This window comes from Musca autumnalis, unplaced genomic scaffold (genome assembly GCF_047663935.1).
Source record: "Musca autumnalis isolate F117 unplaced genomic scaffold, ASM4766393v1 scaffold_4, whole genome shotgun sequence".
Taxonomy (NCBI): Eukaryota; Metazoa; Arthropoda; class Insecta; order Diptera; family Muscidae; genus Musca; species Musca autumnalis.
In genome coordinates, this window is record NW_027411977.1 from 88,726,795 (window position 1) to 88,753,457 (window position 26,663).

Consider the following 26,663-nt stretch of genomic DNA (forward strand, 5'->3'; position numbering starts at 1 on the left):
TCGACATACACAAGGCCACGTGGATATCCCCAGATGGGAAAACAAGAAACCTGATTGATCATGTTGTGATAGACGGAAGACACTCGTCCAGTGTGTTAGATGTCCGATCCATTCGAGGAGTGAACATCGATTCGGACCATTTCCTTGTAGCAGCAAATGTACGCACTCGCATTAATGTTGCGGCAAAAGTGCGATCTAACACAGGACGGAAGCTGGATGTCGAGAAGCTGCACACACAACAGATATCACAAGCCCCTCAACTGACTCACATGCTGGATGACGGAACTGCTTGTCCCGATAATGTGGAAGCGCAGTGGCAAAGAATAGCCAACTCACTTTAAACTGCCGCAAAATCTGTGCTTGGGTACCAAAAACCACCACCTAAAAATCTGTGGTACGATCAGAAGTGTCGTAAGGCTACTGAGGAAAAGAACGCGGCATACAGAGCAACCCTGCATTCAGTAGCAATATGAAGTGCGAAAGAAAAATATCGGGAGAAAATGAGAGAGGAGAAGCGTATTTTCAGAAGAAAAAAGAAAGAGCAAGAAAAACGTGAGCGTGAGAAACTCGAGATGTTCAGGAGTCAGAATGAAGTCCGCAATTTTTACCAGAGTGTAAAACACCAGACTGAAGGGTATGGTGCAGGCACATTCTCCTGCAAAGATCATGAAGGGAATCTGGTAACTGATACAGATAGCGTACTGAAGATCTGGAAAGAGCATTTCATGAAGCTCCTAGTATCGAATATGGATACACCAGAACCAATCACGTTGAATGTCTTCCACCTAGCCAAAGCGAGGTCATGACAGCAATTAATCGGCTGAAAAACAATAAAGCAGCAAGAGCTGATGGGCTGCCCGCCGAACTGTTCAAGAACGGTGGCGAAATGCTGATAAGGAGTATGCATCAGTTAATTACCGAAAATTGGCAGGAAGAGAGCATACCCAACGATTGGAACCTCAGCCTCCTATGTCCCGTACACAAGAAAGGAGACAAGACGGTGTGTACAAACAACAGAGGCATAAGTCTGCTCCCAATCGCATACAAAGTGCTGTCGAGTGTGCTGTGTGAACGTTTGAAACCCATGGTCAATAACATAATCGGGTCATACCAATGCGGTTTTAGACCTGGTAAATCGACAATTGACCAAATCTTCACACTGCGCCAAATACGGGAGAAGACCCACGAAAGACAGATCGACACATACCACCTGTTCGTCGACTATAAGGCCGCTTTCGACAGCCCAATCCGATCAAAGGTGTTTCAAGCCATGTCTGAGTTTGGTATCCCTGCAAAACTTATAAGATTATGCAGGATGACATTGGCTAATATAAGATCAGCTGTTAAAGTAGGAAAGAACCTCTCGGAACCTTTTGAAACAAAACGAGGTTTCAGGCAAGGTGACAGCCTATCGTGCGACCTATTTAACATTCTATTGGAAAAGGTCATACGAGAAGCGAATGTATATACCGATAGAGATAAATATATAAATATCACTATATACAATAAGGAAATAATGTTACTGGCCTACGTAGACGATATTGATATAATAGGTCGATAAACTCGATCCGCAACACCCACCTTTGCGAAAATTGCAAAAGAGTCTGCCAAATTGGGTCTGGCAATCAACAGCGATAAGACAAAATTTATGGTATCAACACGCAAGACGTCCAGTAGACTCGAACCAACTGTTGATGTTCAGAACTACAATTTTGAGGTAGTAAATGACTTTATTTACCTCGGCACCGCCATAAATAAAACGAACAACATCAGTTTTGAAATCAAAAGAAAAATAATATTGGCCAACAGATGCTACTTTGGTCTAAGTGAACAGTTTAAAAGTAAAACCACCTCTCGTCAAACAAAACTTACGCTCTACCAGATCCTGATACTACCCGCACTTATGTATGGATCTGAAGCATGGGTACTTGCGAAAGCAGATGAGGCAGAACTTGGTGTTTTTGAGAGAAAATTTCTTCGAAAGATTTATGGACCAATATGCGTTGACGGTGAATACCGACGTCGTATGAACCACGAGCTATACCAGCTGTAGCATATAACTTATAAATACGTGGATGGTGTTGTTAGGAAACATTGGAATGCACGTTTGACTTCGGCCTTGCTCACCGGAAGGGGAGGTTCATTTATCGCCAATGTTCCATTTCCACTAACTATCAAGAAAAATAAATAATTACGTGCATTGGTAGGAAGGTACGTATGAGATTAGAACAGGAAACGGAAACTGAAAGATAGTATCAAGGGTATGTTAACTATGTTAACATTGGAAAAGAGAAAGCACAAGTACATATGTATGTAAGGACAGAAAAGGAAAAGAAAGCATAGGAGTAAGCAAAAAGGGAAAGGAGTTCACCCAAATGATACCACGCAACAAGATATTTTGTTGCACAACACCCCACCCAACCATGGCTGCAACATGTTGAAGACCATCCCAAATAAGGCTTTGCGTTGCAGCCCCGACATTGCATTCATAACGAACCTCTGTCTACACTCAAGAGTTATACAAACAGATTTTTCTCAGATTTACTCACAATTCATTTCTAGTTTATTAATATAAATCTCATCAAAATTCATATTGATCTCTTAAAAATTAACAAATGGAAGTTAGGCTTAGCCCAAAGGTAACCAAATACAATCACCTTGGGTCCCGAACATTTATGACTCTAAGCTAGATATTAATAATAACTAACAGGTAATTAATAACTAAAATTAACTCTTACCAGCATAAAAGGCATATTATTATATAAAATAAGCAAAAATGCATCCTGCATTTCGAGTGTTATTCTCAATCAAATTAATTTGACTCGCAGAAGCAATCATAAATAGAAAATGAATAATAAAGAAAAACTTAAGGGAGTAAATGAAGTTCTAAAATCAGCGTTTAACAAAATATTCATTTATATTAATATATAAGGAAGGACAGAAACAATCCTAATATGCTTCAAAATCAGGGTAATTTTTTTTTTTTTTCACCGTTAAATATCACACAAATTGGAAATTTTTCTCGAACAACCAAATCAAAATAAACAAACAAAAGAAAAATGATGGCAAGGTAAGCTTATGGTCTTTAAAACGAACAACCCATCAATAAGTTACATCCATGAGTTATTGGTTCAGCTAATTACAATTTTTTTACTGCTTTTCATAGCAAAATTCATGAATCAGTACAATATCACAAAAACAATGTTACCCGGTCACTTTTTCTTTTGTTTCTCTTTCATACCAAAACATATGTGATGATAAAAAAAAATAAATCAAGTTCATTGACTTACGTTTTGTGTTGTTATTCCCTCGCCGAAAGTATACTTTCGCTGGAGATCTGTCAAAATAAGCACCGAGAGCGGGAGCGGTAATCTTGCTCTCAGATAGATTCCACTCACAGAGAATGAGAAGTTATTTATGTTCCTTGGCTGAGTGAGAGAGGTGTATATTAAAATGGTTGTCTGATATAGAGGAATGTTGCTAAGCCAAAGGTCTAGCAACATTCCACCCACATAAAAGTTGCAAACGTTAACAGTGATAATTTTTAACAGTGATTATTTTAACAGTCGAATAATGGTTAACATTTATGAAGGAACGTCAGAAAGAGAGAATAAATGTTTCAATTCTTATAAGACCTGTTGATGATGATCATTAAGGGTTACAAAATCTTCAAACATTAATATGTATGTAACATTGGGTGTTTATCCTCTGACGTTCAATCCAAATGCCTTCAGAAATCAAACATTTACATGCGGATTTGGGTAATTAGAAGGGAAAGAAACACACAAAAAAATGAATCAGAAATTTGAAAAAAAAAACATTCGCGAAATTAAATAAAGTATCAAATGAAATACTTAGCAATTAAAAATATACTTTATAGATAAAACGAATCTGGGTGATTTCTTTTTCCCCTTAAACCTAAATGGCACAATATTAATTTATCAATAAGTCTTCTTTACGATTCCGGACATTAGTTGATCACATTAGTGGGGGTTTCAGATCATCCAATTTAGCTTACTTGACTTTTGGTACAGTTTGTTAAATCACCATCTATTCCGGGGTACCACAACATCATTATATGTACTGGCGATCGAAAATTTGTGCGTCTTCAAGAACTCAAGGCAATATAATATCACTTCGACCGAGAATTGATATACACGGAGGCGTTTCCAATAACGCTAACAATCGTTCGCACTAATTCTGATCATATATGTAATAGCTTGAAATTCACTTAATGCAAATCGTTGTTGATGTGACGTGTTTTAATGCTATGTCCACTGACAACTGAATTCTGACAACGGGATCGCTAAAGCAGAGCAAATTAGATCACATACAGACAGACATTCATCCAATCTGTCTCTGTTTATTGCAGTATGCTGCCTCCAAAATGCGCACCAATCAGCCTAACAATTTTACGAAATACACGGTATTAAATGAGAGAAAGACAATAAATGAAATCAATATATTTACCAGTGGAGAATCAGTGACAAAGAATAATTGCAAAATGACGATAGATCGTAATAATTGCAAAATGACGATAGATCGTAATAATTGGGGTAGATTATCCAACGGAACGTAGTTTAAAGTTGCGTTTTTTTTTAAGCCATTCAAATATATGTAACTAACCAAAAGAAATTTTATACCCAATTTTAAATAAGGTACAGAAAGAGCGCGTACTCACGATGTTTAATAAAAATTAGGGAAATTCAGAAGGGAGTCACACAAGACAAATAGGTTATTTTTAAGTACTGACACCCTGCTATATTACGAATATATGTTGACTGTTTGACTGATTTCAGACAAAATGGACGATGTTTCCTTCTAGCCTCAATATGGAGATTTAATAAAGCATTTTTTAGTACATTTATTCCAGAAATTGGTAAGAGTTTATAACGAGTAAATGTTGGTAGAACGTCAAATACCTGATAGGCAATTGTGTACCTCCTTAACAATCCCAAAGATGTCGCTTGCTGAAAGCGGTTACATTTGAAAAAAATAAAAAAAACAGGTTGAAGAATATGCCGATGCAAGCGCTTCTACACAGCCGACAGACAACGATATAGTAAAACGTATCGAACTACAACGATTGCGTTGGCTTGGCTATGACAGCAGTATGGATAAAGATGCCCCTGCCAAGAAGGCATTTGAATACGAGCCACGCGTATACCGTCGAGCCCCAAGGGAAGACCAAAACTCCGATGGAAAGACCAAGTTGAAGAAGATATCACAAAACATGGCATCCATAATTGGAGAAGTAAAGTAAAAGTTCGGTGCGTTTGGAAATCTATCTTTAGTTCGGCTTATGGAACAAGACGTTCTGTTTAATATAATAGCCATCTAAGTTTTAAGTTAATATTTTGTCCAAACTTAGTTTATGCTAGAAGATGAGTCTTATCGGTCCACTTCTTCCTTTACCTCACCAAAAAAGTTCAAAAAAAGGTCAATGCAATGATACGCGCAATATCTCTTGAACGTAGCGACCCATTTGGTCAAAAATTTGGATCTTCTATTATTTTGTCCAAATTTAGTTTAGCTTCAAAATGGTCCATATCGGTCTTCTGCTTAAAGTGCCTCGCCCACAAAAGTTCACCATTTTATTTAAGTGTAGTTTAGGGTCTATTCGAAGATCGTTTCGTAATGTATACCAAGGTTACTCCTTGTGTTCCGATTTACATCAATACTATTGATTTCGTGGGCATGTCCATGATTTCTGACATAGTAGTCCAAAGGCTTTGAGTTATGCGGTGACCCCCAAAATAAGATCCGCTTCCAAAGTCTTACCACATGTTGGACTTAATCGGCTGATCCGTTTGAGATTTATCGTGCCACTACATATGATGTCACAGGGGTTTTTACATTTCGGTCCATTTCCTCAGAAAGAATGCTCCTAAAAAAACGTGTACCGACAGCGAATACAAGTTGCCACAACAAAAATCAAAGCGATTCAGGAGCAGATATCAAACCGCTCTTTTCCGAAATTTTGTGTTGGAGGTACCCAAAGTAGTGCACCGATATAGTATACTTTCGAACCTGATCTAGGTCTCGTAGGTTAGTACTATGAACCAAATGTGCCTTGAAAAGTTATCATATCATTTATATGAAAAGTTATTTTATCATTTTAACCAAAACTTTTGAACTTTGTGGGAGGAGGTACCCGCAGGAGTGGACTGATATTACCCATCTTTGAACTTAAACTAGTTTAGACAAAATATTACGAATGCCAAATTTTTGATTGAATCGGCTGATCCACTCGTTCTCGTGCCCAAAAGGCAGTCAGAAAGACAGACAGATGGATGGACAACAATGGCTAAATCGACTCCAAATTATCTTAAGCAGATTTTGTCCAAACATACTTGGGGTCTAAAACCATTACTTCGATGAGGCAAATTTTTGCCGTATGTAAGTGTTAGTCTAAAGACTGAGGGTAAAAAATATATAGTGAAATGAGTCATTCCTTCTTTACGAAATAGGCTAATCTATTAATTCCATTGTCATTCTCAACAGGTGGAAGCATTAACGAATACCTTCTGATATACGTGGCCATAAATATTTTCCAGTTCGTTTCGAATAGAAAGTGATGGTTGGTATTGAAGCAGAAATTTGTGAATTCAAAATTTATTATAAATTGTGAAATTTTAACGGCGCCGTCATATACCATTTCAAGTGCATAACTGTCAGACTAAAAGCATTAGCTGCAGATTTTACGCCTTCAAGGCAAAATTTATGCATTTCAAGATATTTTTTTAACTCAAAATAAAAAGGGCACATAAATATAGGTACATACATATGTACACATATCTGCACACATAAACCACATAAGACGCTGTGCTTTTTATTGGAAAATTCACCACAAATTACTCATTATGTCAATAAATACACGCCAGTGGTAAAAACATTCGTGGAACAAGAAAATAGTGCACAAAGCAAAGAGTAAAGCAGAAACTAACAAAACACCCAACCCCACCCGAATGTCAACTTTAGACGTGTGGATTTGTTCTTATTGTGATGCTTCGCATTGGTAGTCGGTAGGTTGCCTGCATGACTATGATGATGCGGCAGGCAGCATATCACACTATTCGGGAGTGAAACAAACTAATGGGCGCATTGCCAAGAAGTCAAAATGTCTCATCGTAAATAATTTATAATAATTTTTTTAGCTTCTTCTTTTTATAATTTCGTGTTTTTCAGTCTTCCTTTTCGGTGTGAGTTTTTTTCTCTGCTGATGTTACGCTTGATTGCCGATTGTTCAATTTTTAGTTTTTTTTGGTGGAATTTATAAAATGAAATCATTCAATAGCATCCAACACCGTTTCCAGAAAATTTAGTATTTTAGAGTAAAAATTTTTAAAGACTTTCTTTACTAGTGAATATTAGAATAGAATACACTATTTTAATTTAAACATCCTGAAAATTTGAAATATGTTGCGATGGCGATACATGGAAACTATAGCACATGAATTACAACTTGGAACGAATTTAGGTTGAGAAATTTTACATAATAATTTATATAAATTCTTGGATTTTAGGTATTTCACACGGATATTATCAGTACACGTTTTTTATTAGAGTAATATGTGAATATAAGTATTTTTACCCAGAACCAACATTTCCATGTGATTTGACAGAAATTAACCCTTTCGGTGATTATTTTTGTGTTCTTATTCTGAAAAATATATTTTTCCAATTTTATATATACTTAGCCCACTATATGAATAATCAAAACTAATTTTTTACCATTTAGTTTGGAAAAGTGGTTTCTGGACACTATGCCATATGGCATAGCATGTATTTAAAGGAAAACAAGTAAAAAAGTGTCAGTCGGCTTTGCCAACAGAGATATACCCTCAGCCAATGTGAAGTGAAACTTTTATCTACGGGCAGATCGAATGTATTTAGGGTATTTTCAGAATTTTGTGGCCCTTTTTGAAGATTTGAACTTGCCGACGAAAATGTGGATTAGGAATTAACTGCACTTAGACACAAATGTTGAACTTTTGTGGGGGAGGTACCCTTAGGGAGGACCGATATGGGTCATTTTTGAAGTTAAACTAAATTTTGACAAACTATTAGGAGAACCAAAATTTGGACCAAATTGGTTGACCAATTCAAGTGATATCGTCCTAGCATTTTAGTGACATTTTATTAGGGAAGAATCACCGGAAGTTGTGGTCCGGTATTGCCCAATGAAACTAAGTTTGCATAAAATATGACGAAGACCAAATGTTGGACCAAATCGGTTGAACAGTTCGAGAGTTATTGTGGCATAGGGGTTTTTTACACCTTTCGGGCTGTTTTCCCAAGAAATATGGACTTGTCCCTGAAATTAATTTTACCGCCATAATGGAGGAAGGGAATGCAAATCGCTTCAACAAAAATCAAAGTGATTCGAGAGCAGGTCTTAAAGTGAACTTATCCGAAATTTTGTGTGACAGTTACCAGAAGGAGTAGACAAATATAGTCCATACTTGAACCAGATCTATGTCTGGTAGATATAATGGGATGTACAGAGTATGGATAACGTCGGTCACTCCCTTCAAGAGTTATCGTGCGCGCAATTTTTCCGAACATTTTTGAACTTTTGTGAGGGAGGTACCTGAAGGAGTGGACCGATATGATTTATCTTCGAACTAAAACTGTGTTTGGACAAAATATTACGAAGGCCAAATTTTGGACCGAAATGGCAGATCCGTTCGAGATAGGGGTTTTTGCATCTTTCAGGCTATTTGCTCAGGAAGTATGGACTTGCCCCTGATTAAACTTGTTAGTTGTTACAACAAAAATCAAAGCGATTCGAGAGCAGGTCCTAAACTGAACTTTTCCAGACAGACAGACAGACAGACAGACGGACGGACATTGCTAAATCAACTCCAAATTGTCTGAAACACATTTCGTCCAAACATACTTGGGGTCTAAAACCAGTATTTCGATGAGGCACATTTTGCCCGTATGAAAGTGTATATACCCATAAATGCTGAGGGTATAAAAAACACAACTAAAATATTCAAGTTTTTAATTCAATTTTATCTTATAGAAGACAAGGAGTCCTTATAGAAAAGGAAGATATCTTCTTATAGAAGAGCAGGACGTCTTTATAGAAGGACAGGATGTCTTCTCCTTGAAGAGCAAAATCGTCTCATAGAAGGACAGGATGTCATCTCATAGAAGGGCAGGACGTCTTCTCATAGAAGAGCAGGACGTTTGCATATAGAAGGGCAGGAACCCTACTTATAGAAAAGCATAAGGTATTCTCATTGAAGAGCAGAACGTCTTCTCATAGAAGAGCAGCACGATTGCATAGGATGTCTTCTTATAGAAGAGAAGGAGGTCTTCTTATACAAGAGCAGGACGTCTTCTCATAGAAGAGCAGATGGTCCTCTCATAGAAGAGAGGATGTCTTCTCCTTGAAGAGCAAAAGGACTTCTCATAAAAGAGCAGGAGGTCGTCTCATAGAAGAGCAGGACGTCTCCTCATAGAAGAGCAGGACGTCTTCTCATAGAAGAGCAGGACGTTTGCATATAGAAGAGCAGGAGGTCCTCTTATAAAATACCAGGATGTCGTCACACAGAAGAACAGAACATCTTCTCATAGAAGAGCAGCACGTTTGCATATAAAAGGCCAGGAGGTCTTCTTATAGAAGAGAAGGAGGTCTTCTTATACAAGAGCAGGAGGTCTGCTCATAGAAGAGCAGGACGTCTTCTCATAGAAGAGCAGTGCGTCTTCTCATAGAAGAGCTGGGGTTTTTTTTTAGAAAAGCAGGTGCTCATCTCATAAAACAGCAGGATACCTTCTTATAAAAAAAACAGATGGTCTTCTCATAGAAGAGCAGGAGCCCTTCTTATAGAAAAGCATGAGGTCTCATTGAAGACCAGGAGGTCTACTTATAGAAGACCTGGAGGTCTATTTATAGAAGACCAGAAGGTCTACTTATAGAAGACATTAAGCTTTTTTTATGTCTTCATATAGAAGGGCTGGAGGTTATCTTGCAGAAGATCTGGGGGCCATCTTATGCAAGATCTTGAGGACTTATTCTAGAAAATTTCCAGGAATTGTTATACATGATCTGGAGGTTTTATTATGGTAGATCTGGAGGTATTCTTATGGTAGATCTGAAGGTCTTCTTGTAGAAGATCTGGAGGTCTTTGTATAGAAGACCTGGAGGTCTTTGTAAAGAAGACCTGGAGGTCTTCGTATAGAAGACCTGGAGGTCTACTTATAGAAGATCTGGAGGTCTTCTTATAGAAGATCCAGGGTTTTTACTAAAGAAGATCTGGGAGTCAAACAAAGTGAAACATTTCCGTTGGGAAAAACCAATGCCATATGGCAGAGTATGAAATATAAAAAATCTGGCAGCTCTATTGAACTACATATATTTCGGATCTTTTTTCGTTTTAATTATTAAGGTAATGATTATCTACTAAGCTAATTACAAAAAGTTAACAAAAAAAGTAATTTTTGTTAATAAAATATATAAAATTATAAGATGGTATTTTCATGCAAATTTTAAATTGAACGAGGAGCGGTCGCTCTTTGTGACATAAGAATGTATAGGGTCCACTAATCAAAATTGTTTGTCGATTTGTTTTTAGATAACACTTCAGGGAAAAATACAAAATTATTAAAAAAAGGATACCCATAGGTACTTACTTACTTAGCTGGCCCATTACAGAACATTTGTTCTATAGGCCGAACTAAGAAGAGATCTCCATTCCTCTCTATTTGTTGCTTTGCTCTCTGGAATACCGCGCCTTTTCATCTCAACATCCACTTGTTTGCGCCATCTATTCCTTGGCCTGCCAATTCTGCGTGCACCGCCATGTGGCATGTATTCATACGCCTTTTTAGCGGGTTCATCGTCGCTCATTCTTATGATATGGCCTAGCCAACGCAATCGCTGCATCTCGATACGTTTAACAATATTCATGTCGTTGTATAGCAGATACAGCTCGTGGTTCATGCGACGTCGATATTCACCGTCAACGCAGATTGGTCCGTAGATCTTTCGAAGAATTTTTCTCTCAAACACACCAAGCACTGCCATGTCTGCTTGCGCAAGTACCCAGGCTTCGGAGCCATACATCAGCACGGGTAGTATCAGTGTTTTGTAGAGCGTTATTTTTGTTTGACGAGATGTGGCTTTGTTTTTAAACTGCTTACTTAATCCAAAGTAGCATCTGTTGGCCAATACAATTCTTCTTTTTATTTCACAACTGATGTCGTTTGTTGTGTTGACGGAGGTGCCGAGGTAGACGAAGTCTTTTACTACCTCAATATTATAGGAACCAACTTCCACAGTCGGTCCGAGCTCAATGGACGCATTGCGCGTCGACACCATCAACTTGGTCTTCTCACCGTTTACCGCCAGACCCACTTTAGCAGATTCTCCTTCGACCTTTATAAAGGTATCAGTTACTTCTTTTACTGATCGACCCATGATGTCTATATCATCAGCATAAGCAAGTAACATGTGACTATTGGTGTAGATTGTGCCACTTCTTTTGACGTTTGCCTCTCGTATAACCTTTTCTAGCAGGATGTTGAAGAGGTCACACGAAAGGCTGTCTCCTTGTCTGAAACCTCTTTTGGTACCAAACTCTTCGGAGAGGTTCTTTCCTATTTTAACTGAGGACCTCGTGTCAGTTAAAGTCATTTTACAAAGCCGGATGAGCTTTGCGGGAATACCAAATTCAGACATGGCTTGGAATACCTTTGAGCGCAGCGGACTGTCGAAGGCTGCTTTATAATCGACAAAAAGGTGGTAGGTGTCGATCTGCATCTCTTGGGTCTTCTCCAGGATTTGCCGCAGGGTAAATATCTGGTCAATGGTGGACTTGCCAGGTCTAAAGCCGCATTGGTATGGTCCAATAATCTCGTTGACCATTGGCTTTAGTCGTTCGCACAATATCCCTGACACGATCTTGTAGGCAATAGGGAGTAGACTTATGCCCCTATAGTTAGAGCATACAGTCTTATCTCCCTTCTTGTGGACGGGGCACAGGATACTCAGGTTCCAATCGTCGGGTACTCGTTCTTCCTGCCAGATGGTGCTAACTAGCTGATGAATACACCTTATCAGCGTGTCGCCTCCGGTTTTGAACAGCTCGGCTGGTAAGCCATCGGCCCCTGCTGCCTTATTATTCTTCAGCCGATTTATTGCTGTCTTTACCTCATCTTGGCTGGGCAGTATACATTCAATACCATCTTCTGGGATTGGGACTGTGGTATCTTCGTCTTCTTCGCTGCTATTGGATACCAACAGATTTGAAAAATGTTCTTTCCATATCCTGAGTATACTATCTGTATCAGTTACCAAATTACCTTGCTGGTCTCTACAGGAGGATGTGCCTGTACCAAAGCCATCAGTTTGATGCTTGACTCTTTGGTAGAATTTTCGGACTTCATTCTGGCTCCTGTACATCTCGATTTTTTCACACTCCCGCTTTTCCATCTCTCTCTTTTTCCTGCGGAAAAGACGTTTCTCCTCTCTCCTTTTCTCCCTGTATCTCTCTCGTGCGCTACGCGTTGCTACGGATTGTAAAGTAGCCTTATATGCCGCATTTTTCTCTTCGGTGGCAGCACGACACTCCTCATCATACCATGGATTCCTTGGTGGAGGTCTCTGGTATCCAAGTATGGATTTTGCGGCTGTTTGCATGGAGTGGGCAATGCTTTGCCATTGCGCTGATATGTTATCGGGATGAGGAGGGCTTTGATTAAGCAATTGGGCTAGTTGAGTGGAATATGCTGTGGCTATCTGTTGTGATTGCAGCTTACCGATGTCTAACTTTCGTGTTGTGTCTGCTCGTACTTTGTTTGCTACGTTTAAGCGGGTGCGTACCTTTGCTGCAACAAGGTAGTGGTCCGAATCAATGTTTGCGCCTCGGAACGATCGTACATCCAACACGCTCGATGAATGTCTTCCATCTATCACAACGTGATCAATTTGGTTTCTTGTTTTCTGATCTGGAGACAGCCAGGTGCCCTTATGAATATCGAGATGATTAAATCTGGTACTGCTAACTACCATGTTTTTTGCAGCTGCAAAGTCTATCAGTCTCATACCATTGTCAGATGTTTCACTGTGGAGACTGAATTTCCCGACTGTTGGGCCAAAGATATTCTCCTTTCCAATTTTGGCATTAAAATCGCCTAGAATGATTTTAATGTCATGGGCAGGGCAACGGTCATATGTTTCTTCTAAGCACTCGTAAAATATATCTTTGGTCTGTTCGTCCTTTTCTTCAGTGGGAGCATGAGCGCAAATAAAGCTGATGTTGAAGAATTTAGCTTTTATTCGAATTGCAGCAAGTCTTTCATTCACTGGAGTGAAGCTGGATACAAGATGTTTTAGTCTCCGACTAACTACGAATCCACAACCAAACTCATGCTTTACGTCATGGCAGCTATAATACAGTGCGTCACCTTTAGGTGTTGTTGTGACGCCTTTCCCAATCCATCGTATTTCCTGTATGGCAGTAATATCGGTCTTGTACTTTTCAAGTACGTCTGCCAATGCGAAGACTGCACCTTCTCTATAAAGAGTGCGAACATTCCAGGTGCAGATTCGCAGATCATGGTCCTTAAAACGTTTGCGGGGTTCGTCAACTTTAGAGGGGTTTGTTTTTCTTTTCTTTCGTTTTTTCATAGTAGGCTGTTTTTTCTAGGGGAGGGTTACTAACCCGACGCCCAAACCCAAGTTTTTAACGTTCTTATGGGTGAACGCGCGGCACATGTTAGCTCACTACCTTTAACGGGTGTTAAAGGCAGTTCCCCAGGTGACACCACGGGGAGGTCAGTGTCCACTTGGGATGAAAGAGGGACCAAGATAAATCCTGGGCTTTGCCATGTTAAAACCGGTCAGGACCGTTCCTTGGTATCTTCCATCCCCTACATACCCATAGGTATTTTGCCTTAAAACGGGTTTCAAAATTGGATATGCCATATGGCATAGGATCACCGAAAAGGTTAATCATTTTGAGATTCCAGTAGAATTTCCAGTAGGTACAAATCCGCAGCGTGGGAAAACGATAGGGAAGTAATATTATTATACTACAACTAAGACGGATGAACTAAGCACAACATTGTAGCGACAGTCTCACAGAAAACAGCTTCTGTACTCCAAGTGGAGCGGCTATAACAAGGTTTCTTTATCTACAATCCAAGTGCTGCCGGCTTTTCAGTTTGTCGCAGATAGCTGCGGCGTGCGCCCACGACTTGAAGGTAATGTCGAATGTGACCCTAAAATGTTGGGCAGTTTGTGATCGGAATTCTGCTACCGTCGACCACGACATTCGATTTTTTTCAAACTGCGCTATCCATGTCGTGAACAGAGTGGCTGTAGATTTTGTGGCGGAAATTTTCATATTCCTCGCGTGGTAAAAGGTGGTAAGATCGGTTAAATAGGAGTTCAGTCTCTCACAGATGTCATCAGGAAAGGTACCTGACGCATACGTTACGATATCGATGCCGTCTGGAGGGGGCGGAATACAGGAGAGGTAGGGGTTAAACAGTTCCGGAGATATTATCCACCTTAGGGAACTCCCTGTTTCACTCTACGGGGTTTGGACTTCTTGTTCCTGTTCACTGTTCTATCACACGGCGGCCTCTGGTTGAGTCCTTGACAAATATATGTAGAGATGGAGTGCAATGCTGTTGTCGTGCTGTGCCGCTTACGGAACCCATGCTGATGATAGGCAACTTGATAGCTATTCCTGATACTGGGGAGGACTAAGGCCTCAAGGGTCTTTGCTACGGGCGACAAAAGCAAAATCAGCCTGTACGACTCAATTTTGCTGGCATCCTTGCCTGGCTTCCGTAGCGGGACCACCCTGCCCATTTTCCAGACTTCGGGAACAATGAGGGTGGCTAGCGACAAGTTGAAAACTTTAGTGACATATTCCACTCCCGGCTCATCCAGCTGCTTCAGCATTACTATGGAGATTCCATCAGTGCCCAACATCATCCATTGTAAACTGCCATTATAGTGGACCAGTACCCAAACAATTTTTGATATAAATGTTTTTTGCATCAAAAAAGAACCCCCTACACACATTTGGTCTGTTCCAGAACTACAAGAATCTACTAATTTTCAATATTTTTTTCGATAACATAAAGGAAACATGTTATCGTAGTAAAAAATTGTAGCTTCTTACTACAAGCAATAATAATAATTGTTCCAAAAACATCCCAGAACGAAAACCAGAGACAATCACCAAATTAGTTATTACATATGCACCATCCGAAGACGCTTCCCACAGAAGAAAACAAATTAAGCGTATCAGTGATATTTGCCGACAAAGATATACCCTCCGCCACACAATCCGAAAAATTTACGTAAACTGGATTAAAACGCAAAAGTGTTGTAATATTGCGGAGGAGGTACCGAAAGCAAGGGCTTGCTCATAGCGCTGGCAAACTATCGATCGTCTGACTATCGTTTTTATTACTCTCTGAAAATAAAGTTTATATCGGAAACCAAAATATGTTATTAAGGTTATCCCTTGAGAATTCTTTAAAGCTTTACAACGATCAAAACGTTAGTCGGACTATCGATAGTTTACCAGATCTACTTGCTAATGAAAAAATTAATTCGTTATAATCGGAATCACAAGCACTTTCTTCGATAAACAAAGGAATCCTCTAATAGCCCTTAAACTGCATTTATATTTATGGTACCGGCAGTTTGGCCATTACCTCAAAACGTATTGCGTTGCCATTGAATCATTTGTACGAGCGGTCCCCTCAAAGTAGTGGACCGATATCCATCTTTAAACAGAAATATGAAACGATATGAAAAGTTTGAACCAATGCAGTATTCGGTGCTGAAGTTCTCGAGTACATCATCCACTACACATTTATTCAAGAAGGGTAGACTTGCCGTTAACTGAACCGTCGTAGTAGGGCCTAGAGAACAAGCAGTTGCAAAAAAATCGAAACTATTCTATTCTAGAGTTGTGCCAAAGGAACTATCTAGTTCACTTCGCAGTTCCAATGGCCAACATTTTTATACCCTCCACCATATGGAGGGTATAATTAAATTTGTCATTCCGTTTGTAACATATCGAAATATACGTCGGAGACCCTCTAAAGTATATATATTATTGATCAGCACAAAATTCTATGTCGATTTGACCATGTCCGTCTGTTCGTCCGTCTGTCCGTCTGTCTGTTGAAATCAAGATACAGCTCGCAATTTTAAAGATAGAGGGTCAAAATTTGGTACAGAAGTTTTTATTACTTGCAGCATGGTTGGTATTGAAAATGGGATATATCGGTCCACGTTTTGATATAGACCCCATAGAACTTTTCCCCAGAATTTTGTCGGTATCGGTCCACACCTTCATATAGCTCCCATAGAACAGTACCTACCGATTTTCGGTATTTTGAAGGTTTTAGCATCATTATCACACCGAAATGGCTGAAATTTGGTACTTAGTCTACTTTGGTGGTATAAAACTTTTCCCCAGAACCTTGCCTTCATATAGACCCCATAGAACGGTACCTCCCGATTTTCAGTATTTTTAACGTTGTGGCCTCAATATTCCACCAAAATGGCTGAGATTTGGTATTTAGACTTCGTTGGGGGTACTCAAACTTCCCCTTTAAATTTGCCCTCATGGAAAAGTACCTTCCGATTTTTCGTGATTTGAAGGTTGTGTCTTCAATATTCCACCAAAATGGCTGAAATTTGGTATGTATTTAGTCTTCAATGTTATATAAAACTGTTCGCCAGAAATATGGCTGTACATGTCCACGCTTTCATATTGCCCCATTTCTGACTAAAATTCGTCGGTATAGGTCCACGTTTCGATATAGCCCCCATAGAACGGTACCTCTCAATGTTCGTAATACTGAAGATTGTGACGTCAATATCCAACCGAAATGGCTGAAATTCACTATTTCGTCTTCCAAGAGTTATAAAATATTCTAGAAGAGTATTATCAGTATAGGTCTACGTTTTCCTTTATCCCCATAGAAGCGTACTTCTTGATTTTCGGTATTTTTTAAGTTTTAGCCACATTCTCTTACCGAAATATAGGAAATTTGGTATTAAGTCTTCTTTGAGCCTAAAAACTTTCCGTCAGAAATTTGTCGGTATAGATCGACGATTTAAAAAAGTCCCCATAGAATGGTGCCTCACATTGTTTTACCGAAATTGCTGAATTAAGCCTTCTTGATACACGAAAGGGAACTAATTATTCCATTTTACTTCAATAGAACTTGTGGTGGAGGGTATAACAAGTTCGGCCCGGCCGAACTTAACGTCGTTCTTACTTGTTTCTTTGAACAATCTGCGTATACTTAATATCACACGTTACATTTCATAATGTTACTCATACGTTTTGGAACTAGTACAAGGAACTAGGAACTAGATTACCCAACTCTACAATATACCACCAAAAATGGCTGGTATTTACTCTTCGTTGGGGGTATAAAACTTTCGACCTCAAATTTGTCGGTATAGAACCTAGTCTTCCTATAGCCCCCATAGAACGGTACCTCACGGTTTTCGGTATTTTGAAGGTTGTGGCCTAAATATCCCACAGAAATGGCTGGAATTTGGTATACAGTCGTCGTTGAGTCTCCAAATATTTTTTGTTTGTTTTTGTTGTTTTTGTTTTGTTTTTGTTTAGAACTGCCACTCAAAATGTTTACATACATATGTTCCCACAAAATCCCCGAAGGGCCAAGGGAGACTTCTCTCATATCAATGAGAGCACGCCGATTCATATTGGCTCAATGATATGGACCTACTTTTTATCGCAGAATCCGAACGGCGTGTCTTACGACACCACTTGTAGAGAAGTCATCTTCACAAAGCCCCCTCCGATTTCGGTTTTCTAAAAATTTTAGCCAAGTTATAGAAACGGAATAACTGAAATTTGGTATTAAGTCTGCGCTAGAGGTACAAGATATTTATACAGGTACAAAAAATCGCTTGCAAAAAATTAGCCAGCTATTTAGGGTTTTTGAAGATTTTGGTCACATTTTTCTACTGAATTGCTCGTTACTTGGATTTTTGTGTTCCCTAAAGATAGAAAACTTACTCGCAAACAAACTGTCCATATATATCTGGGCTTAAGTCTAACCGAGCTTGCTGTAATTAAATGCTTTGTTTTGCCAGGAATTCAAAAGCTCAATTCGGAAAATTGTCAATATTGATCAATGTTTTGGAAAGAACTACGATGACGCCCCATATGAGCTCTTTTGAAGGGAGTATTATCAGTTGGCATATACTATTCCTGCAATAAGATGAAGAGTTGAATACTTTTATAAACGAAAAATAAACTTATTGTTCTTATTCACTTCAATACAGTTCGTGGTGGAGGGTATAAAAAGTTCTCCCCGGCCGAACTTAACGCTGTTCTTACGAAGAAAGGGATCAAATACGACTGCTTTGGAAAATGTATACCCTCTGGCTAACAACAGACCACAGCTAAACTTACATTTTCTTCATGACAGTTATAATATTATGCGCATGGCAGAACTACCAGGTAGTGGTATCATACCAGCTGATCGAATATGAAAAGTCAAATCCCTTTATAAAAATATATTTTTGTTGTAATTTCCCTAACAACATAAAGAAAGTTTTGACATAACATATTCAAAATTTTACGATGCCACTACCTGGGTAATTGTGCCATGATTATGCGTCAACTTTAGGTATTGTTGTGAAGCCTCCTCTGTCCCTTTTCACTTTGTTCATAACAGTGGTTTCGTAACTCGGGGAAAGATATGAATGAAAAGTCCAATAATCGTTATTAATGATTCAGTAGTTTGTGATGGTATAAGGGTTAATATTTGATTGGATTGAAATTACTATAACCCTTAAAATATGCAATATTTTATAATTGGAAAACAATTTTTGCAAACAGAACAAAAATGTTTACAACTTCAAATAGAAAAAAAAAAATTGTTATATCCTCCACCATAATATGGAGGGTATAATTAAATTTGTCATTTCTTTTGAATTACATCGAAATATTCATCGGAGACCCTATAAAGTATATATATTCTTGATCAGGGTAAAATTCTAAGTCGATATAACCGTATCCGTTGTCCGTCGGTCTGTTGAAATCAAGATACAGCTCGCAGTTTTTAGATAGATCTTTGTATTTTGGTATAGAAGTTTCTATTACTGCTAAAATGTTTGGTATTGCAAATGGGCTATATCGGTACAAGTTTTGATGTAGCCCTCATAGAACGATACCACCCGATTTTAGGAATTTTGAAGGTTTTAGCTTCATTATCACACCGAAATGGCTGAAATTTGGTATTTAGTCTTCATTGGGGTATTCAATTGTCCCCTCTAAAAATGTAGGTATAGGTCCACGCCTTCATATAGCCCCCATAGAACGGTACCACCCACTTTTAGGAATTTTGAAGGTTTTAGCTTCATTATCACACCAAAATGGCTGAATGTTGGTATGTATTTGGTCTTCATTTGGGCTATAAAACTTTCCATATTATTTTGTCGGTATAGGTCCACGCCTTCATATGGACCCCATAGAACGGTACCTCCCGATTATCACTATTTTGAAGGTTGTGGCGTCAATATTCCACCGAAATGGCTGAATGTTGGTATGTATTTGGTCTTTATTTGGGGTAAAAAAAAACTTTCCATATAAATTTTGTGGCTATAGGTTCACGCCTTCATATGGCCCCCATTGAACGATACCTCCAGATTTTCAGTATTTTAAAGATTGTGGCTGCAATATTCCACTGAAATGACTGAAATTTGGTATTAATTCTTCGTTGGGGGAGCAAAACATTCCACCTGGAATTCGTAGGTATAGGTTTATGCCTTCATATTGCCCCCATAGAACTGTACCTCCCGATTTAGTCTTCGTTGGGGGTATTAAACATTCCCCTATTAATATGTCGGTATAGGTCTACGCCTCCATATAGCCCGCATAGAACGGTACTTCCAAGTTTTCTGTATTTTGGAGGTTGTGGCCTCAATATTCCACCGAAATGCCTGAAATTTGGTATTAGGCTTCGTTGAAGATGTAAAACTTTCCACCTGAAATTTTTAGGTATAGGCACACGCCTTCATATTGCCCCCATAGAAGTATACCTCACGATTTTCGGTATTTTGAAAATTGTGGCTGCAATATTCCAGTGAAATGGCTGAAATTTGGTATTTAGTCTTAATTAGGTGTATTAAACATTCCCCCGGAAATGTGTCGGCACAGGTCCACGCCTTATTATAGCCCCAATACAACGGTGCATCCCAATTTTCGGTATTTTGAAGATTGTGGCCTCAATTTTCCACCGAAATGGCTGAAATTTCGTATTTAGTCTTCGTTGGTGGTATTAAACTTTCCCCCTGAAATTTGTCGGTGCAGGTCCACGCCCCCATAGAACGGTACCACCCAGTTTTGTATACCGAAATTTCGGTATTTTCGTATTTAGTCTTCTTCATAAACAAAAGGTAACTAATTGTTCAGTTTTACTTCAGTACAGCTCGTGGTGGAGGGTATAACAAGTTCGCACGGGCCGAACTTAACGCAGTTCTTACTTGTTTTTAAATATTTACCTACTTTTTTATAGGTTTCCCTCCAATTTTGCACACGTTAGTAGATATGTTTTAACTTAATTTGTATTCCATTCAATGCAATCCTTTAATCCATTCTTTGTCTATTTGATAGTCCTTAATGTACTGACAAAAGGTCGTTGCAACTCACAATTACTGCAATGCAGGCATTCTGGCTTCTGAAATAATATTTTGAAATAGTCAATCGTCATCTTCGTATGTGCAGATACGTAAATATGTATTTAAAAATGTAATTACGTATGTACATACACACATACAAATACATACGTATTTTGTTGATACGAGCTAGCCGGATTATTGGATTTTAAAGGATTATTAAATAAATGCGAAATTTTTTTCAGTATCCACACACCACTACATGCATACTGACCCAAAGCAACTTATAATATCACAGGATAACTAAAAGTGCTAATGAAAGGCGCTAACTCACTTTCGTGTGAAACGTTTTTATATTTTTCTTTGGAGAATGAGATTGCTAATTTTTCGTTTGGAAGGTGGTTACAGAAATTAGAAAGGCATGAGAAAGAATCATTTTGTTCGCAATACAGAAACATACTGGAATATATTTCCCAAAAATTTTAAAATGTAGTAATTTACCGCAGAACTTACTTAATAATCCTTTAATAATTCACAAAAATGTGCAGACAACTTTTTTACCCCTTTCCGTTATGGATAAAAATGAGCAAGGCTTCCACAATGTGACGCCAGACAGAATGAGTGGCATTTTTAGTTATTTCTGTCGAATAGCTACAAAATTCCAGACTTAATAATAGAACATTTATACTGCGGCAACTACGACAATAGTCAAACACACTTCTGCATGTGTGAGCAAACAATAACACGAACATGTGTGTGTGTTTATTAGATTGTCATTGGTGAAATAGGATTCAAGTCAAGTATTTTACAAGGATTTTTAAGAGATAATCTCATAGCAAGAAAATAAAAAACAGCCCAATAATAAGACTTGATGATGGAACTTCGAGGTTTATAGACTGTTTGGTAAACTTATTTCCCTTGCCACTTCCGCAAAATGCCCAGCATACTCTTATACTCGAATATTCAAAGGACACCTTTAATAATGGCAAAACAACAAATATTTTTTGTCTTTTAGTGTAACGAAGCAAATTATGAAAAGTTCAACGCACATGTCATAAATTAGTTCCATTCTATGGCGGTCTTATTATTTAAATTTTGTATAAATTAACCTTTAATTTGGTATAAACGATGAATGATAGAAATAAACATGGCACATTATTCGCATTTTGCTTCTTAATATGTTGGTAGAATTTTAAATATAATGAGTGGCATATCGTGTTTACGTAGGTTTGGTTTGGTTTGGTTTGAAAGAGGGGCATGTCCTATGGACATAAATTAAGCCAGAGTAGGTCAGGTGTTTGCTCTATACCGGGCTATTGTTTAAAGAAAAAGGTTTGTATAAAATTAATTCATGAATTCTGTCCCCATAACGATATCCCTTAACTTGAGAAGGGATACGGCATACTTAACCACAGTACATCTTTGGGACGAGCGAAAAATACAAAGTAATTGAATTGGTATGAATCATCCACTATAACTTAGCCATTTATTAACCGATTTGAACAAATAATAGCTTATTCGAAAGATATTATTTACCTCTTTAAAAGGAGAAAGGATTAATAGATATCCGTTGTAAAAAAGAAGATATGCCCGTTTAAATTTGAAAATGTAAGAAACCCAGATTTTCGCTTTATCTTTACAAAATAATAAAATGAAGTGACCCAAACAAACCAAAGGTATTTTCGTTGTCCATGGACCCCAACACAATAGAAATTTGTAACAGAACGCTTGAATATTTTTCTGGTCAACTTTTGTAGCACAGTGCCTTTTATCGATATTTTCGGAAAAGTGTGCACTTTCTCAAGGCCAAAACAGCCTGAAGGAGCATTCCAATACTTTTGCGATATACTAGAGAGGTCTTAATTAAACTGTACAACAAAATCGAACTTTTTTTTAAAATTACAAGAACCCAGCACAGATTATCAAAGAGGACCGAAAAAAAGAAGACACGTGTATAGGCGTTTTGAAAATTTACGTCGGGAAGTAACCTAAATAGGCGTGGCAATTTCCGCCCATTTCTAAAGGTTTTGAAATATTTGACATCAGGTTCCTTGGAATCCTTGTATTTTAGGTATAAAGTGTCTTTGGCAATATTACTGACAGCAATGCGGGGTATCTTTTCATGAACAAATCAAACCTCATGCGAGTCCCTAAAGGGGTCTTTTAGGTCAATTTTTCAAAAACGTTTAAAAACTCCTTTAAAATGTGATCGCATCAGATCAAAATATTCTACAAAATTATTTGTCATAAAATTCTACTATAGGTCCCCGAATACACCAAAACCCTAAATCGTACCTAAACGCCAGGAATCTGACAAAAGTAAAATTACGTTTTAGGGTTAATGTTGTACTTTATCTGAGTTTATTAAGTTTTGTCCCACAAAACTTCATTCTAGATAGAATACGTTAAAGACAAAAATAATCTCCATCAAATTTCAATATAAGTCGCCGAATAAATGAAATATGTATTTGCAATATATATCAAGAAAATATATACATCACCCAATAATTTTTTGAATAAATTTGTTTTGTTCTTTTTTCGAGTTGATGCATGTAACATGAAATTTAGTTCTGGACCAAAGGTGTTAAAGGAAGAAATAGTCTACACAAAATTTCATTGTAAGTCCTAGAACAAACTAGATATCTGAGTAAAATTCTTAGTTAAGAAAATGACATTACAAAATTAGATATTATAGGTAGAAATTATTTGTTTAACGTTTAGACTCTTAATTTAAATTTATTCCATACTAAGTCAAAATCTCATAAAATACCTCACTTTTTGGGGGTTGTGAAAAAATAAGAAATGTTCCAAATTGAATTTCATTATGAGTCTCTGAACAAAAGAAATTTGTAGCTATAATATTTAACATCTCCAGAAGCTTTCGCTTTTTATACCCTACACCACTATGTGTAAGGGGTATTATGTCTTTGTGCATTTGTATGTAACGTGCAAAGGGAAGCGAGATAGACATATAGTTCCTTTGAGGGATATACATAGAATCACTTTCTGAGTCTATTTATGCATGTCCGTCCGTCTGTCCATGTATTTTTGTTCGCAGCCTAGAGGTCGCATTTTTTGTCCGATTCAGCTGAAAATTGGGGATTACAATTTTTTTAGCAATAGGAAGAACGCTATTGCTTTTGGTGAAAATCAGTTCAGATTTGGATATAGCTCTCATATATATTTTCGCCCGATTTGGCGTATTTGATGCACCAAACACGCTATATACGTCCAATTTTGATAATGTGACTGAATTCTGTTTACAAATAAGTGTGCCAAATTATATCGAAATCGGTTCAGATTTGGATATAGCTCCCATATATGTTTTCGGCCGGTTTCAAGTATCTTTTGTACCACATACGCTATATATGTCCGATTTCTATGAAATTTGGAATGTGTGACTGTATTCGGTCTAGAAATAAATGTGCCAACTTATTTCGAAATCGGTTCTGATTTGGATATAGCTCCCATATATATTTTCGCCCGATTTCACGTATTTGCTGCACCAAACACGCTATATACGTCCGATTTTGATGAAATTTGGAATGTTTGACTGAATTTGGTCTAGAAATAAGTGTCCCAAATAATATCGAAATCGGTTCATATTTGGATATAGCACCCATGGGTGACGTAGGGGATGGAAGATACCAAGGAACGGTCCTGACCGGTTTTAACATGGCAAAGCCCAGGATTTATCTTGGTCCCTCTTTCATCCCAAGTGGACACTGACCTCCCCGTGGTGTCACCTGGGGAACTGCCTTTAACACCCGTTAAAGGTAGTGAGCTAACATGTGCCGCGCGTTCACCCATAAGAACGTTAAAAACTTGGGTTTGGGCGTCGGGTTAGTAACCCTCCCCTAGAAAAAACAGCCTACTATGAAAAAACGAAAGAAAAGAAAAACAAACCCCTCTAAAGTTGACGAACCCCGCAAACGTTTTAAGGACCATGATCTGCGAATCTGCACCTGGAATGTTCGCACTCTTTATAGAGAAAGTGCAGCCTTCGCATTGGCAGACGTACTTGAAAAGTACAAGACCGATATTACTGCCATACAGGAAATACGATGGATTGGAAAAGGCGTCACAACAACACCTAAAGGTGACGCACTGTAGCATGAGTTTGGTTGTGGATTCGTAGTTAGGCGGAGACTAAAACATCTTGTATCCAGCTTCACTCCAGTGAATGAAAGACTTGCTGCAATTCGAATAAAAGCTAAATTCTTCAACATCAGCTTTATTTGCGCTCATGCTCCCACTGAAGAAAAGGACGAACAGACCAAAGATATATTTTACGAGCGCTTAGAAGAAACATATGACCGTTGCCCTGCCCATGACATTAAAATCATTCTAGGCGATTTTAATGCCAAAATTGGAAAGGAGAATATCTTTGGCCCAACAGTCGGGAAATTCAGTCTCCACAGTGAAACATCTGACAATGGTATGAGACTGATAGACTTTGCAGCTGCAAAAAACATGGTAGTTAGCAGTACCAGATTTAATCATCTCGATATTCATAAGGGCACCTGGCTGTCTCCAGATCAGAAAACAAGAAACCAAATTGATCATGTTGTGATAGATGGAAGACATTCATCGAGCGTGTTGGATGTACGATCGTTCCGAGGCGCAAACATTGATTCGGACCACTACCTTGTTGCAGCAAAGGTACGCACCCGCTTAAACGTAGCAAACAAAGTTCGAACAGACACAACACGAAAGTTAGACATCGGTAAGCTGCAATCACAACAGATAGCCACAGCATATTCCACTCAACTAGCCCAATTGCTTATTCAAAGCCCTCCTCATCCCGATAACATATCAGCGCAATGGCAAAGCATTGCCCACTCCATGCAAACAGCCGCAAAATCCACACTTGGATACCAGAGACCTCCACCAAGGAATCCATGGTATGATGAGGAGTGTCGTGCTGCCACCGAAGAGAAAAATGCGGCATATAAGGCTACTTTACAATCCGTAGCAACGCGTAGCGCACGAGAGAGATACAGGGAGAAAAGGAGAGAGGAGAAACGTCTTTTCCGCAGGAAAAAGAGAGAGATGGAAAAGCGGGAGTGAGAAAAAATCGAGATGTACAGGAGCCAGAATGAAGTCCGAAAATTCTACCAAAGAGTCAAGCATCAAACTGATGGCTTTGGTACAGGCACATCCTCCTGTAGAGACCAGCAAGGTAATTTGGTAACTGATACAGATAGTGTACTCAGGATATGGAAAGAACATTTTTCAAATCTGTTGGTATCCAATAGCAGCGAAGACGACGAAGATACCACAGTCCCAATCCCAGAAGATGGTATTGAATGTATACCGCCCAGCCAAGATGAGGTAAACACAGCAATAAATCGGCTGAAGAATAATAAGGCAGCAGGGGCCGATGGCTTACCAGCCGAGCTGTTCAAAACCGGAGGCGACACGCTGATAAGGTGTATTCATCAGCTAGTTAGCACCATCTGGCAGGAAGAACGAGTACCCGACGATTGGAACCTGAGTATCCTGTGCCCCGTCCACAAGAAGGGAGATAAGACTGTATGCTCTAACTATAGGGGCATAAGTCTACTCCCTATTGCCTACAAGATCGTGTCAGGGATATTGTGCGAACGACTAAAGCCAATGGTCAACGAGATTATTGGACCATACCAATGCGGCTTTAGACCTGGCAAGTCCACCATTGACCAGATATTTACCCTGCGGCAAATCCTGGAGAAGACCCAAGAGATGCAGATCGACACCTACCACCTTTTTGTCGATTATAAAGCAGCCTTCGACAGTCCGCTGCGCTCAAAGGTATTCCAAGCCATGTCTGAATTTGGTATTTCCGCAAAGCTCATCCGGCTTTGTAAAATGACTTTAACTGACACGAGGTCCTCAGTTAAAATAGGAAAGAACCTCTCCGAAGAGTTTGGTACCAAAAGAGGTTTCAGACAAGGAGACAGACTTTCGTGTGACCTCTTCAACATCCTGCTAGAAAAGGTTATACGAGAGGCAAACGTCAAAAGAAGTGGCA

General features: G+C 38.7%; 1 protein-coding gene across 3 annotated transcripts in view; it reads right to left on the reverse strand.

Annotated features, from left to right (window-relative positions):
• The window catches only part of LOC141403848 (uncharacterized), a 213,481-nt gene that overhangs the window by 118,601 nt on the left and 68,217 nt on the right, over window positions 1-26,663 (reverse strand). The window contains exon 1 of one of the 3 annotated variants that reach the window (XM_073986885.1): window positions 20,541-20,640. The exons of 1 other annotated variant lie outside the window; for it this stretch is intronic. The gene's annotated coding sequence lies outside the window, so the exon portion shown is untranslated. Of the gene's footprint in view, window positions 1-3,290; window positions 4,379-20,540; window positions 20,641-26,663 lie in introns of those variants that run through there. One more of the 3 variants, XM_073986884.1, reaches the window with a different exon arrangement.